Source organism: Mytilus trossulus, chromosome 10 (assembly GCF_036588685.1).
Source record: "Mytilus trossulus isolate FHL-02 chromosome 10, PNRI_Mtr1.1.1.hap1, whole genome shotgun sequence".
Taxonomy (NCBI): domain Eukaryota; kingdom Metazoa; phylum Mollusca; class Bivalvia; order Mytilida; family Mytilidae; genus Mytilus; species Mytilus trossulus.
Genome location: NC_086382.1, coordinates 69,346,587 through 69,363,669, shown reverse-complemented (window position 1 = coordinate 69,363,669; position 17,083 = coordinate 69,346,587). Strand labels below are relative to the sequence as shown.

The following is a 17,083-nucleotide window of genomic DNA, read 5'->3' as shown; positions in this document are numbered from 1 at the left end:
ACTAATAAATATATCAAGTTTAGACAAATATTTATGTAAAGAATTTTATTAATAAGTGTTATAAGTATCAATTTTATATAAAAAATCGTTTCTTTTTTTATATATAAATGGAAAAATATATCTTGAAGCGGAGAAGTCCGTCGATGAAAAATAGATGTGACATTTTCCTTCCACTTAAACAATCATTATGTGATTTTCGCTCCAGAAATTGAATATGTACATCAACTAAGGTAAAGATCGGTGAAAAAACACCAAGTTGGTCGTGTTCACAAGTGTGATACGGACGGACGGACGGACAGTCTTGAAAGTAATTATTTTTTACAAATTTTGAAATATTTCATAAAACCTATTACACCAATATATATATTACGGCAAATATTTGGTGAAGACTCACATAATCATTAAATTGAAGGGATGCATAATGATTGCAATATAAATTTTTTTATCAATTCAACATGAAATTATTTCTAAATACATACAAAATAAGAAGATTTTATGATAGAGATATGTATTTATTTATTTATTTGGTTAATATATATTCTGAAGCTATATAGTAAACTCAGTATATAACCGCCAATCCAATATGTTACGCAATGAGAATCGTGATGTTTTTTTGTCTTTGAGACGACCCATCCATTTTACCTGTAAACTGTAGGTGTCATTAGTCGGTGTCGAGAGATATTGAAAAGGTTTATTGGGAACGTAATTATGTTTAGCTTATGTGTGAGTTACACTAACACAACACCGAGTTTAGGTCAATGTGAACACGGCCTAATAAAAGGTAAAACATACTTTTACATTGAATTTGCTATAAACAAAATTATATACAGATGTATTTGAATTAAAAAATTTTTTTTTTTTAAATATCTATTTATGTGCAATTTAGATGCCACTGCTGGTGGGCGTTTCTTCCCCAACCATATTATCAGCCCAGTAGTCAGCACTTAGGTGTTGACATATTTATCAATTATATGGTCATTTTTTTTAAATTTCCTTTTATAAAACTTTGAATTTTTTCGAAAAAGTAAGGATGTTCTAATCCCAGGAATAGATTACCTTTTTCGTATTTGGCACACTTTTTTGGAATTTTGGGTCCTCAGTGCTATTCACTTTTGTACTTCTTTGGCTTTTTAACTATTTTCATCCGAGCGGCACTGATGAGTCTTATGTAGACAAAACGCGCGTCCGGCGTTTAAATTATAATCCAGGTACCTTTGCTTACTCTTCAGACAGAAGGATGTGTATTTACTGATACAGTTCCTAACACAATACATGTTAACATCATAATAAGTAAAACTGCATTTACAACTTCAGTTATACATGATATCAAGAAATAAGGAAACAGATTGTGTTATATCTGAATGTATTTTACGGAGGCAATAGGAATACTGAAATGCAGATACGTTAAGTAGTGGGATATACAAATATGTAAATTAATGTGTTCAAGTTTAAAACTTTTTATTGTAGATATTGTTCTAATGACAATTTTCTCATTTCGTATACATATTCCATTATTAAGGCACTGGTTGTCTTGAATCCATTTTCTGCTCAATGGACCTTGCGTGTATTGTCCTGTCCAAATTATACATGTACGTACTGTTCATTCTCGATCTTTTTGTGGTTCATAAATGGTATGCTGTTTTGAAACTTCTCTTAATCCTTCAATTTTTGCAAACTAATCAATTCATATCTATCCCTCTATCTTTCAGTTCACCAAACTATCAAAGTAATTATGGATTTGAGTTCTAGATTTTTCCTGAGATATTTGTCACTGGACGATTGGATGTTTCTTTTTGTATCGTCTTGTTTCATTAAAGATAGGCGATCGTAGACTTGTTAATATGTAAAATATGAAATAAGCATTTTGTTATTTGCGAGACTTCACATGTTTGATAACCTAAAAATCAAGGATTGTTATAAATACGATTGTATCGCAAAAACTCTATTTTTTCTTTAGTTGCAGAATGTTTTATTGATACGTACGGCAGCTTTGTGAAAATTTGTGCACATCCTGTTACAAGCATTTGGTTCATCTTAGACCACCAAAGTGGAGCCCTCACGCCACGTCACGGCAATGAACAATGTGAGCTAGGGTGGGCATTTTTTAAAAATATGGAATAGTAAACTGTTTAAATTAGTTTTTGTTTTAATTTTAGTTATTAAAAAAATATTATCTTTATCATATTTTTATATTTGTGATTTAGAAATGGATGTTAACTAAGCTGGGAAGATCTTATTCGAACCTGTTGGGACTTTACCATATCAAATGAGTAAATATCAGAGATAATCGAAAAATAAATCGTATCGTGTCATTGGTTTAAAAACGTTTACGTCAAAATGACAATAACTTAGAACATGAATATTGATATATTTGAACTCTATTATTCTAAAATTGAAAGGTCAATACACAGTTTGATAACAAACTAACGCGTATTAATTACATCCATGGGCTTGTTCGACTCATGATATTTATGAGGGGGAGAACAGGGGTAAGGGAGACAGGGAGAAAGGGGGTAGAAAAAAGGAGAAAGGGTGGAAGAAAGGAGAAAGGAGAGGAAGGCTTGGAGAAAGGAGAAAAAGTTGGAGAAAAAAATAAAATATCTCTCTTTTTTCCGGTAAATTAAAAAAAATAAAATAAGGAGAAGAGGGGTAGGAGAAAGGAGAAAAGGGGTGGGAGGTGGGAGAAGGGTACCCCCTGTCCTCCCCCTCATTTATATATGATTAGTAAAATGGCAACCTGCAATTTATTTGTTTCTGTTGTGCACACATTTTTGAAGATTATTAACGAATCTCAATAACGCTTCGAATCTAGTGAGACAGTTAATTTGCATTCTATCTGCAATGCTCCTTTACGCGTGCACATGTCACCAGGCCGTTGTATTATGATTCTTAACTTTGTTACTCTTGAGTCAGTGATGATTATTTAATTTGTGTCATTTTCATCTTTTATAGAGTTTTCTTGTTCTAAAACATGAATGCATAATTAAGCTATTTAATTATAACACTGAAAAAGCGGCTTGTCAGTAGTAATTGTACTTATGACAGTACCCTAGACAAGTAGTATATTTTATTCCAGTTTTCTGATTTTTCTTTACTTTTTTTGACCCAGTGTCTCGCCTACTTCTGTTGTAAAAGAGTGTAAGCACAAAATGTAGTAGAAAGTAAAATCACAAAAAATCTGAACTTAGAAGAAAATCAATTCGGAAAGTCCATATGGCAAAATCAAATAACAAAACACATCTAAAAACGAATGGACAAGAACTGTCAAATTCCTGACTTGGTACAGGTATTTTCAAATGTATAGTAGGCTCAACAAAAAATAAGGAAAAAAGATTTAAAAAAAATCGCAGTCTTTTATAGATACTGTATATATATTTTGATTTTGTCTATGTGTGGTCAAAATCCATATGTGATTATGAATTAATGGATTTGTATAGTTACAATACAAATCCTTGATGAATCTGATAAAAGCAAACTTTTAAGGCACCCTGTGTCATGTGAAAAAAGTCCATTTAAAAGTAATTAATATACGGAAAACAGAAAAAAATTTATCATAAAATATCCTTCTAGATACTAGCATTTGGTCATAATCTAGAGTCTATCCAAGTTATGTACGAAATCCAGGATAGTAAGTTAAGTGTTATTAAAAAAACTAAAAAAACAAGAATGTGTCCCAGTACACGGATGCCCCACTCGCACAATCATTTAATATGTCCAATGGATTGTGAAATTTGGAGTTAAAACTATAATTTGGCATTAATATTAAAAAGATCATATCATAAACTAAGTTTCAAATTGATAGGCCTTCAACTTCATAAAAAAATTACCTTGACCAAACACTTTGACCTGAAGCGGGACAGACTCCTATAGTAGGTAGGGCATAAAAGATCATAAAAATCCAGAGTTAATGAAATGATAGCTGGCAGAAAAACTAAGTCCATTTAATCATAAGTAAAATAAGGAATACGTACCTTTTTTTCAAAATTTAATTCTGGATGGTTACTTTCTTTACATCATAAACAAGCTTCCTTCAAAGTTTGGTAGAAATCGAAAACAGTTTCAAAAAGTTATTTAAATTCCACCAACTTTAACCAAAGAGTGAACATTTGTGGACATAGCACCGCCGACGAAGAAATGTAGGATCGCCTTCTCGCCTTTGATACAAAAGGTAGGCTTAACAAACACAAAGTCAAGTGGCATGGTTGGCAATGAGACAACTCTCCACAAGATACCAATATGAAAAAGAAATTAACAACTATATATAGGTCATGCAACGACGTCTGATGGCCCCAAAAGCTAACTATTAAAAGGAGAAAACTAATGTTGTAAATATACAGAGGCGGATTTAGGGGGGCAAGGGACCCGTCCCCCCTTTTTTTGGGGAAAAAAATTTGCTGGTTGCTTAAATAGGGAATCACTGAAGTGTGACTGTAGCGGATTGACCCTAAAGTGTTCACATATAGTTATTTTAAGCATGAACATTTTTTAAATTAGTGTTTTTCAGTTTGTATTCATGCAACTTCTTCTGAGACTGCACTGTTTAGGAAAAAGTTGTCTTTTTGGGAATAATTTTAAGCCATTTTTTTTTTAAATTACGATTCTTCTCCAGGGGGAAAAGCCTTTATTCTCCATTAATTTAAGGCAAACAATATCACTGAGGGACACTGAGTAGTTAGCTGGTTTGTATTCTGTAATTATTGCATGGAACACAAACATATAAAAGAATGACAGGATATAAAGCAAAGTGGGGAATACAGATTAACAAACAATGTTGATAGTGCTCCTAACATGCATCTGCCTGCTGAGATAACACAATTAAATCCATGCTAAGAAACCTACAAATTATTTGACTGCCTATTTCCTCAAATAAAAAAAAAAGACACAATGAACCCAGTGAAATAATTGACAGATCCAGGGTATTTTCCTAGGGTCGGAATTTCTTTTCAAAATGAATGGATCCTCGCCTGGAATATATCACAGCTTGGTGTCAAAGGGTGTTTTCCTAGGGTCGGAATTCCTTTTCAAAATGACTTGATCCTCGTCTGGAATATATCACAGCTTGGTGTCAAAGGGAAATGCTATCTTGTTTATCATATATTAACCCTGACAAAATGGGGTCTTATTTTAAAGCAGGGTTTGACTCTTTAAAATGGGTCTGTAAATTGAAGTTTCAGTCAAATTCAGTTTATTTTAAATTTCCCAATTTGATGAAAAAGATGCATATTTTCCCAATAAAAAAGGGTAGAGGTTGATTTGAAAAAAGCCAACAATATCACTGCTACTTTTTAATGGAATATATTTTTTCCTGTTGGGGCATAGCATATTGTGAGCAAGTACACTTCCAAGGTAACCGTTGTGAAGCACATCTTCAATGATAAACATGAGGTTCTCTAGGGTAATAAGCGATGTCTTGCAGATAATAATGAGAAAATTCCAATAGTAAGAAACCTGGACGGCTTCATATAGGAAGTTTTAAAAGCAGAGAAATTTGTGCACCTTATATACAAATACACAAAATTAAGGATAACAAATTCAAAAAGGTAGCAGTAATTTAGTTCCATTATTGCTATCATTTCCATGAACTTTTTCAAATATGAAGTCACAAATAATACTTTATGTAGGGTATGCATTTTGTAATGTTGCAAAACACAAAACAAATTTTCAAGTGTTGGACAGCCTGAATATTCCTGTAACATTTGATTCCATTCCATATGTTCTTGAAAACTGTAACCATGTGTATTAAACCTACACAGCTACTTTTGCATAGGTACTATATTTGTACAAAAAACTGTAGTACTAATTTTAATTTTCAGTACAATTGTATTACTTTAAAATTATTGTAATATTTAGGTAGATGTATCTATATTTTACAGTACTTGATTTGTACCTATGCAAAAGTAGCAGTGTAGATTAAAATTAACCTAAAGTCAATATGTAGGACTCAAATCTATGGCAGATTCCTAATCTATGTTAAATGTGACGTCATGCCATCCCAAATCTATGGCAAGTTTTGTAATTTCCTAATCTTTGGCAGATTTATGTTGTTTCCAAATATATGGCAAGTTTTGTGCAAAAGGAAAACAATGTAGTACATTGTTTACCAATGACTTGTCATAAGCAAGTGGAAAAAATACGACAACAGGAGCATGTCTATAAATATTTGTGAAATAAACATTCCATAATGGTCAACCAAAATAACATCATAAATGATAAAAGCATATGCCTTAATACAGACTTCAAGATTAAAATGATGTGCTCTGTAAAAAATAAACATCCTTTAATCTGTGCATGGTACCAGCTGTTTAACGAATTCATTAAACAAACTAATAAAACAAAGACAGAATAATAACAAACCAGGAGGCCGCTAATTATAAAAAATAAAATTAAAAAAGTAACGGCCAAGAAAATTAAACAGTTTGAATTTTCAAATAATATTTATTTCAGCGATATCGTTAATACATCTTTTTTTTATTTGCTGACGATTTAAATCAAATTTGTATCTGGTAATTTTATATATCATAGTAACTTTGCCAGCCGTCTACAGTAAACTACTACAAACTAGATATAGGAAGATGTGGTATGAGTGCCAATGAGACAACTGTCCATCAAAGTTACAATTTATAAGTAAACCAGTATAGGTCAAGGTACGGCCTTCAACACGGAGCCTTTGCTCACACTGAACAGCAAACTCTAAAGGGCTCTAAAAATCCTTTTTTCTAAAATATGCGTTACTTAAAATAGCAGTGCCATAATTCATCGCCGGACTCGGCTAGTACAGCGCATTTGGTCCATCTTCGGGATAATATGTCACATCTTCCTTTAAACCACCCGCAAATTGTTGCCAGGGAAATATCTTTATCTTGAATGGTGTTCAAATCTATGGGTTTCGCCATCGTTATCTGTGGCGAAAATGTAATATGGCAGTATATTCAATTGTGACGTTATACGGTACCCTTTCCACAAGATCTGCCATAGATTTGGAGTAAACAAAAATCTGCCATAGATTTGAGTTGTTTGGCGTTTGTAACGTCACATTTGCCATAGATTAGGAATCTGCCACAGATTTGGAACCCGCCATAGATTTTAGTCCTACATAGATGTTAACTTTCATTGCCTTTGATGGTTTTTTGAATTCAATGTTGACCGAAAATAGTTCCTTTTGTGAATATGAGTTGACTGTAATTGGCTTTTATGTTTAGTTTCAGTGAGTTTGCTGCCAGGTTTAAGAGTAATCATTAATAGTTCATTATCTTGTTTGAATTATTTTACACTATAATCTTTGTGTCTTTCATATATATTGCTACACAATGTCAAACATAACTGTGACCTGTATTTTCTAACATTTACTTTGGTCTCTGGTGGAAATTTGTCTCATTGACAATCATACCACATCTCCCTTATTTTATATTGAAACAGTTCCAAGAAAATAAAAGCTACAAATATCATTCTATTTAACATATTAAATTTCTAAGAAAGGCAATTCTGTGCTTTGGATATATGGTATGTTAATTCTAGACAATAAATTCAACTTAAACTTTCACATAGGTAGTTGATTTTTATGTGAGCCTGTCTGTTTTATTTAAATGGTTGACAATATTTCATTTATCCATTTCATATCCTTGTGACATTAAAATATTCTCAGCATACATGTAACATGACATAGTCACACATACTTCTTATATTTGTAAATACAAATGTACTATATATATGATAACATGTCTAATAACATCTTGACTTGGTTAAAAGAGTTCTTTGATTCTATGAAAAGGAATGCTTTCCTTTTTTACATGCAATTTTATGATCAGGGGTGTCTTCTGTGCAGCTACATGTTTTTCCTGGTAATAATTGCATGCTGCCACAAATGTCCAGACCTGGTATTGTTCTTTTTTCTATTCGTTGATGCTCTTGTTAACAGTTTTCAAATTTTCAACATATTTTTTGGCACATGTAACTCTTTTTTACCTACAAAAGAGAAGAATCATATAGATAATCAGATAATATAAATCAAGAATAAAACAAAATGCTATTAAATAAGGATTAAAAGATCATTAGCATATACAGAAATAGTCATCAGAGGGGGCCTTCTCTTGTCATTATTCAGTGATTCCTTGTATAATCAACTAAATTCTTCACACAAAAAGGGGGGGGGGGGGTGTCAGCCCACTGCCCCCTAAATCTGCCTCTGAAGATACGATTTTCTTGTAACTGATGATTCATTTCAATATCAATTGTATTTTCAACAGGAGAAAACAGTCCAATAAAATTGTGATTTTTTAGAAGTATGATATTGTAATTAAGATGAGTAATGTACTATCATGACTATTAACAAACCATCTTTTACATTTGCCTTGCTTTATACCCAAATTACTTTAACTGAAATATTGAACTCTAATAAATGTTTTATACTCACTGATAAGCTGATCATTTCTAATAATTATATCATGTACATATACAATTTACTTACACCTTATATTCAAAGCAGTCAATGTATGTTCATATTTCTCTTTCTTTCCATTTCAAATACCTCTGCAAACTGAACATCATCTGCAACACTGAAAATCTAAAGTTTGAAGAAAAAAAAGGGGGAATTTTCTTAGTGCAATGATATCAAACATGTATGTCAAAACAGCAAAGATGATTAATATAAGAGATGTTTCATTTTGCACACATACATGTAAGATCATGTAACCCAAGAGGAAACTCCTTTCAAAGCAGCTATATTATTTAATGTTTTATTGCATGAAATACAAAATAGTGATAATGAGACGCAATGGTTTTTTATACCATTGTCCCAGGTTAGGGGGGGGGGGGATCCTGCTAACATGTTTGACCAAGCCACTATATGCATGTATGTGCCACAGTGTCTGTCCCAATTAAGCCAGGAGCCTGTAATTCAGTGGTTGTCGTTTGTTTATGTGTTACATTTATTTGTTTTTCGTTCATTTTTTAGAATAAATAAGGCCATAATTTTTTTCTTTGAGTTTTTTACATTGTCATTTCAGGGCCTTTTATAGCTGACTAGGCCGTATGGGCTTTGCTCATTGTTGGAGGCTGTACAGTGACCTACAATGTATAGTTGTTAATTTCTGTGTAATTTTGGTCTCTTGTTGAGAGTTGTCTTCTTGGCAATCATACATGTACCACATCTTCCCTTTTTTTTTTATATATACTGAATAACCTTAACATTCTAAATCAAAGCGCGAAAGCGCTGTAAAGGCAGTTAATTACAGGTTGTGTGTATTTCTAGTCCAGTTATATCATTATATAATTATCTTCCATAGAACAGAGGTGGTTTGTAGAATTTAAGATTTAGAGTTCTTTTGTACCTAGTTCACCTATATCTATAGTCTACTGTTTACAGTATATTTTCTGTGCCTCCCATGAAATGCATTTTTAGCCATGGCCTTGTTAGTTTGCTTTAAATTTATGAGTTTGACTGTCCCTTTGGTGTCTTTCGTCCCTCTTCTTTAGACATATAAGAACTTTTCCTTTTCAATATAAATAGACTATTTTTAATTGTTGATTGTATACGCATATTCTATGACTCCCATAAAAAATAGTTCACACAAAGATTGACTAGTCTCTGTACTGTGTGTATAGCAAGAACATCAAGTAACATAATGGTAAATGTACATAGTAACATGTCAACTTTTTTTATGACCATACCAGCCAACTGTCAGTATTTGCAGAGTATTTCCCCCATCGAGCTCGAGGCTCCCAAATGGAAATTTTGTAAGAGCAATTTTGTCGACTATTTTAAAGAAATTAATTATTTCAACAATGGCTATGAGCTTGTTAATGCACGAAGAAGCCAAAAACCACATTAGAATATATTTGAAGGGAATCCATGACAAATAGCCCCACTTTTTCACTAACTCGCCCCACTTTAAAAAACAAGAGTGCACACACTGAAATGTCTCGCCCTCTTTACTAATCATTGATACTATCTTGATAGACCTAAATATAAAGCTTTATTACAACTGTCACATAAACTCAACATTAACCAAGAAAATGAAACATTGATCAATGAACCATGAAAATGATGTCAAGGTCAGATGAACCATGCCAGGCAGACATGTACAGCTAACAATTCCTCAATACAACAAATATAGTTGACTTATTGCTTATAAATAAAGAAAAATGGACCAAAACACAAACACTTTAAAATTAGCAATGGACCGTGAAAATGAGGTCAAGGTCAAATAAAACCTGCCGAACTGACATATAGATTATAAAATATTTCCATACACCAAATATAGTTGATCTAATGCATAAAGTATTAGAAAAATAGACCAAAACTAAAAAAAATAACTTTGACCACTGAACCATGAAAATGAGGTCAAGGTCAGATGACACCTGTCAGCTAGACATGTACACCTTACAATCATTCCATACACCAATTATAGTAGACCTATTGCATATAGTATAAGAAAAACAGACCAAACACAAAAACTTAACTATAACCACTGAACCATGAAAATGAGGTCAAGGTCAGATGTCACCTGCCAGATGGACATGTACACCTTACAGTCCTTCCATACACCGAATATACAAGACCTATTGCTTATAGTATCTGAGATATGGACTTGACCACCAAAACTTAACCTTGTTCACTGATCCATGAAATGAGGTTGAGGTCAAGTAAAAATGGTCGAACAGGCATGAGGATCTTGCAAGGTACGCACATACCAAATATAGTTATCCAATTACTTATAATAAGAGAGAATTTAACATTGCAAAAAAAATTGAACTTTTTTTTCAAGTAGTCACTGAACCATGAAAATGAGGTCAAGGACATTGGACAGTTGACTGACGGAAAGTTCGTAACATGAGGCATCTATATACAAAGTATGAAGCATCCAGGTTTCTACCTTCTAAAATATAAAGCTTTTAAGAAGTGAGCTAACACCGCCGCCGGATCACTATCCCTATGTCGAGCTTTCTGCAACAAAAGTTGCAGGCTCGACAAAAAACTGCCCCAACCTGGATTACCAAATCGCCCCACTTGTGAACTGTGCTAAATCCTGTTAATATTACTCCTTCCAACTCGCCCCACCTAATAGATAAATATATTATTAACCAGGAAGAATTTGGTAATGCCAACTCGCCCCACTTATGTAAAAAGATGTTATCCCGTTGTATATAAGTTAAATTCTGTTAATATTACTCCTGCCAACTGGCCACACTAATTGAAATCGGTGAAATCTAGATAAATATATTATTAACCAGGACGAATTTAGTAATGCCAACTCGCCCCACTTATGGAAAAAGATGTTATCCCATTGAATATAAGTTCAATTCCTTATATTGCATTATGATACAATTAACAGGTTTCTTTTTAATTCAACAATTGTTATGCAAATAACTAAGCTTCAAAACTTACAGTTATTCTTCAACAATCAGTTTTTTTTTAGAATTATAATTTCAGTATATATCAAGAATAGTAATTAAATTAATTTTCGGTTTGTTTGTATTCTGTGTAGATTAGTTTTCAATTAAGGCTCTGTGGCCATAACAGCTGTTTCATTAGCATTTTAACCACTTCCCATATTTGCAATTAAAACAATAGAAGAAAATTATTCAACGCAAAAACAAAACTTACTTGTAAATATGAAGCTCTCTTTACGGTATGAGTTTTTCTCATTGTTTGAGATTGTACAGTAGTACCTGTAACTGCTTATACCTATTTCTTATTCACTTTTGCTTGATAAACTCACTAAATATCATATACATTGTACCACATCTCCTTATTTTTATAAGCATTCCAATAACATGAACAATTGTAATTCAATTCTATATACCAAAGCAAAATGAACTGCACCACTTTCATTCACTAGTATGATCTTTTGGCAAAATACAAGTTCTTAAATGACACAATATATATTTATTGATAAAAAAATAAAATTTAGTATACAACTCTTTAACAGGTATAAAAAAAAGCACAGCTGTGTCATAACTTGTGAAATCTGTGCTGAAAACATAGACATTGATGGTATTTGAGTAATTCCATATGTGAAGCTCAACATTAGCTCGTCAGTTGGTGGTTGACAGTTATAGTTCCTTTCTGCAGGCTAGGATGAATGACTTTTCAGGAAAACCAATTTCACAAATCAAAACTTTCCTCTAGATTTCTCCTACAATATATTCATCCAGTTTAGTTCTTTTGTTTTAATTGGACACCGTCCTGATTTTTAATTTTGCAAACCATTCAGTCTCTTGCTTGCAAATGGTGCATGAAAATAGGATGGGTATGGCAGTAGACAAGTCTCTTTAAAGTGGTTTTGTGCCCTGAAAAAAAGATTTATAACTTAAGTTTTTTTGTAACTTGTGCAACACACATACCTAAATAACTATAACATAGAAGAGATCATCATTCGTGTCAATGTTTTGTTCCTGTTTCCATTGTCATTGATATTTTTTCAGAAAGCCTGAGGCATAGCTCATGAATTCCTGTCATTACATCCTAAATTAACATAATTACTGCTAGAATAATTATCAATATGATATACGTACACTATCATTGTACAGCCCAAATCTTCAGTATTTAATTGTTGCATTCATTCACTCCTGTGTTCAGTCGTTCAAAAATATTCAAACATCAACAAAACGACATCCACAGATTGGACATGGTGCAAAGACGGGCAGCAAGGTATGTTACTAACAGATATCACAACACCTCATCTGTTAGTAGCATGCTTGATCATCTTAAATGGCCCACCTTACAAGAACGAAGGAAACATAACCGCTTAATAATGTTGTATAAGCTTCAAAACAACTTTGTCAAAGTCGATACATCCAGTAAGCTCATATTGAATGAACGCCCTTCCAGAAATAACAATGAAAAGGCACTAAGAATACCATCATGTAAAACAACGGTACGGAAGGAGTCATTCTATCCAAGAACGATCAGAGAGTGGAACACCTTGCCCAACTCTACTGTCTCCGCCCCGAGTCCTGAATCTTTCAAGGCTCAACTTCGTCATTAGATTTAAATCACATGTTTTTAATTGCACCTGTATATATTAAATTGCACCCATTTTTTTTGTTTATTAAGGTAGATCACCAGTTTATTTTTTTTTGAGACAGAATTTTTTTATAATTTGCCAAAATGAAGATTTTACTATGGTCTTTTCAAAAATCTAATAAAAAGTATGGGTCACCGTGCTATTTTTCAAGCAATAAGTCGTTGAAAATTGCCAAAATTTGGTTAGTTTGTTCATGAAAAAACACATTAGTGTGCATAAAAAAAGTTTTATGAGATAGAATTTTGAAATAAATTGTGAGAAGAAAGGTTTCATAATATGTTTTAAGAAAATAAAAAAAAAAACATGGTGTCACCGAACTTGTTTTCTTGCTACAAGTAAAAATAAAAAAAATCCCTATTAGCCCAGTATAAATTTTGAACTAAAAGAGTAATCTCCCCTTAAATGGCTTATTTAAAAAAAATAGTTTAAAACCAAAAAAAATTATATTTGTTAAAATATTTTGTATAATACGAGTAATAAACAGGTTTTCTTCAAATAGAAAAAAAAGTCTATTGGATTGCAAATCTGTCTCTAATTTGTAGATTTAGACAAATAACTAAACCGGTTTTGTACTGTGATTGTACAATCCAAGATGGCGGTATACCATCAATCTACCTTAAATTTCAAAATTATGTATGCGCTCACTCCTAAATGTGGCAGAATAGTCAACCAGTTGACGGTGGCCGCTTACCGGAAGAAGAAGAAGAAGAAGAAGAAGAAATGAACTTAATAAGGACAAGAAAACACTAGAAACGATACGTACATACAACCCGTGTTTAAGTGTATTTGAAAGAGAAATATATCTGGTTAAACGATGTATAAAGGAGAAATATATCTGGTTAAACGATGTATAAAGTAGGAAAAATTGTAGATATTGCATTACGATGTTTTCTCCCTAATAGCACGTGGATATGTTTACATATAGTATTTTAGACTTGACCCAGTATGACCCGTACCTTATAGGTCACCGCCGTCGTTTAAACACTAGACTACACAGTCGTGTATAAGACAATAAAAAGCTTAAGCCTGTACTATTTGTGTAAAGTAAATGTGTTTGTTCTGCACATTCAAATTATTTTACCTGATAGCAAGGACGTATATCTATCCGTTTCCTTCTCAATTCACTTTGTCAAATTCTTCGAGCTTCTTCAAAACATACGTATTACTGCGCCCGGAAGTGAGAAAAATATGAGAAATCCTCGTAAAATAATGCTATTTTCAATTTTGTGGAATCCATTTTTTTTATATTTATTATACAAAGATAAAAAAAAGTTACGATTAATTATGAATTTGCATAGCATTATACGGAACGTTTATGGACTATTTTTCCATAGCTGTAGTCGGTCATTTTGGCGGGAAATCATGTACACATACACACGTAGATTGGCTGGTACCCGATAGTAATGTTACACATCACATATATCAAATAGCTAATACCCGGAACGTAGTACCGGGAACCAGGATAATACGTAGACAACATACATAACTAATACCGAAATTGAAAACGCTTTACGGTTTCTCGTTCAGAAACCGAATTACGCTTTGAATTATAGAACATGCAATATTAATCATGTTCAGTCGACTTTTCATTGTTATATCAACGTCTGAACTAATTAAAGAATCTTGAGATGTCAGATAACACTCGAAATTGACCCGACCTCTTTCCACACGGAATACACATAATGATAGTTTGTAGTCAGGTTGACTGCTTATAATGCAAAATACACACTAATAACAAGTTCTATAAAACGAACAATACACACTGATCGTTTCTTTAGTCCCCAATGTAAATGAAAGAAACAAAAACCATATCAAACCATAAAAAGAAGTGGAGAAATTCGAACATTTCCAGATCTATTTCTGGCCAAAAGACCCCCTGCATAGATTGCGTATGAAAAGATGAACCTCATGACTTAAAAGTCAGGCCTTAAAGCACTGCCTTTAAAAACCTGGTGAGTCACTCAAGTAGAGTGCACAATTAGAAGATGTATTTGAATTGGTTCATATTAGAGAACAAGCTGTGGCGGAGCCAGAACTTTTCCTTTAGGGGGGGCACTCCAGTCATGCTTCAGCTTCAGTGATTCGCTATAAAATCAACCAAAATTTTCCCATAAAAGGGTTGGTATCTAGCTAACATGTTTAACCCGCCATATTCTCTATGTATATATGTGCCTTTCCCAAGTCAGGAGTCTGCAATTCATTGGATGTCGTTTGTTGATGTGTTACATAGATATAGGAAGATGTGGTGTGAGTGCCAATGAGACAACTCTCCATCCAAATAACAATTTAAAAATTAAACCATTATAGGTTAAAGTACGGCCTTCAACACGGAGCCTTGGCTCACACCCCGGAACAACAAGCTATAAAGGGCCCCAACATTACTAGTGTAAAACCAATTTAAACGGGAAAACCAACGGTCTAATATACATGTATATTTGTTTGATTGCTTTTTATGTTACATTAATTAGTTAGTTTTCTCTATTGAATTGTTATACATTTGTCATTTTTTCTGCCTTTTATAGCTGACTGTTGTATGGGCTTTTGTCATGTTGTCATGTTGTAGGATGTACAATACTACATGTATATTGAGATATAGAAATGATTCTGTGTCATTGTAGAGAGGTGTCTCATTGGCAATCCTACCACATCTTTGGTTGCCTTTATAAAATTAGCAAAAATGCTTACCATGTGCAATACAACAATTTAAAAATGATCTAGGCTAGTAATTAAACAATGACTGAGAGTACAAACATGGTACTTTTTTTGTGAAAAAAAATACATGTTTATATTATGTATATCAACCAATGTAAATTATATAAAATTTTAGGATGCTGTTCACTTACATTCTGCCAACACTTGAAGTATGAACTATATCTTGGATTCGTCATGACTGTGTGGTAAATATTTTCTGACGTGGTGTTTGATTAGCATAACAATAGAACAACAACAAAGTAAGCATGCAACTGCAAACTCGTTATTTTGGTGTTTGATTTCATTTTCGTCTTCCAATATCGAGAAGTACAACTTTAAACACTATGTGTACATGATATTATGTAAATAAAATGAATAGTTAAACTTTATGTGCCATATTCTTGAAAAAAGTTGAAATCGCAAGTACCTTGCGATTTCCTTTCAATTATTTTCTATAGCACAACTTTTTGATGGTCTGATTTAGATAGTTATTTCGGTGCGATTATTATTGTCATATAGACAGATCGAAAGCTCATGTTCACAAAATATTATGTGGCTGACTTACTTGTCATTCTGAGATGTACGATCCGCTAAATCAACCTTTTCGTAAACAGAAAAAAGACATTTCTTAGCATCAAGATTAATGCTTGTATTAGAGTCGTTTCCCCTGACTGACAAAATCCGCTTTTTTTCTAGTCAAGGGACATAATTATTCAAATATACTAATGCAAGTAACTAAGTCGGAGAAGGAGCGAAAATCCGAAACGGTACCTTAAAAAAACAGAAAATAGTTCCACGTGTGTGTCCTAGTGATCAATCTACTTGTTATTTACGAAGAAAGAAATTTAACTTCAAAAATTGTTGAGATCTTTAAAAAAAATCCCAAATTGTTGCATTAAAGAATACAAAGAAAGTAACCTTATCTTTAAGGGCCTTGAAGGTGCTTGTTACTTCTACCCAATCTCCTGGTATTTTCAAAATGGCTACGGGGGACACGGCCTGAAAAATTATTTTAATATTGTGTCAGATTAAATATTCCGATAAACGGTTTAAAGATATTACTCTAAATCAGAGACATATAATACAATATGTCTCTGTCTAGTTCAAATAATTGAAATATAATTACCTTTCTGTGTGTAATTGCGTGAATTGATTTTCTCTCGTTTATCTTCAAGCTCGATCTTGCTCACTTGATGAATATGCATTCGTGGTATTCATCCGCAACAACAATTTTTCGGTACATCATTGATATTGAAGATCGTTTGATTAATATACGAATATTTCTAAAGACAAAACATTATCATAATATTAATTTGCATTTAAAAAAATACAAAAAAATCTGAGTATCCATTGAAAACATGAATTTA

General features: G+C 32.7%; 1 long non-coding RNA gene across 1 annotated transcript; it reads right to left on the bottom strand.

Annotated features, from left to right (window-relative positions):
* Positions 1-6,357: 6,357 nt before the first annotated feature.
* LOC134688426 (uncharacterized) lies at positions 6,358-16,879 on the bottom strand. Its single transcript, XR_010101817.1, has 3 exons — positions 16,843-16,879; positions 8,465-8,560; positions 6,358-7,962 (listed from the first exon to the last, which is right to left on the bottom strand). It is a non-coding gene; the product is annotated as an uncharacterized LOC134688426 (long non-coding RNA).
* Between the last annotated feature and the right edge of the window lie 204 nt (positions 16,880-17,083).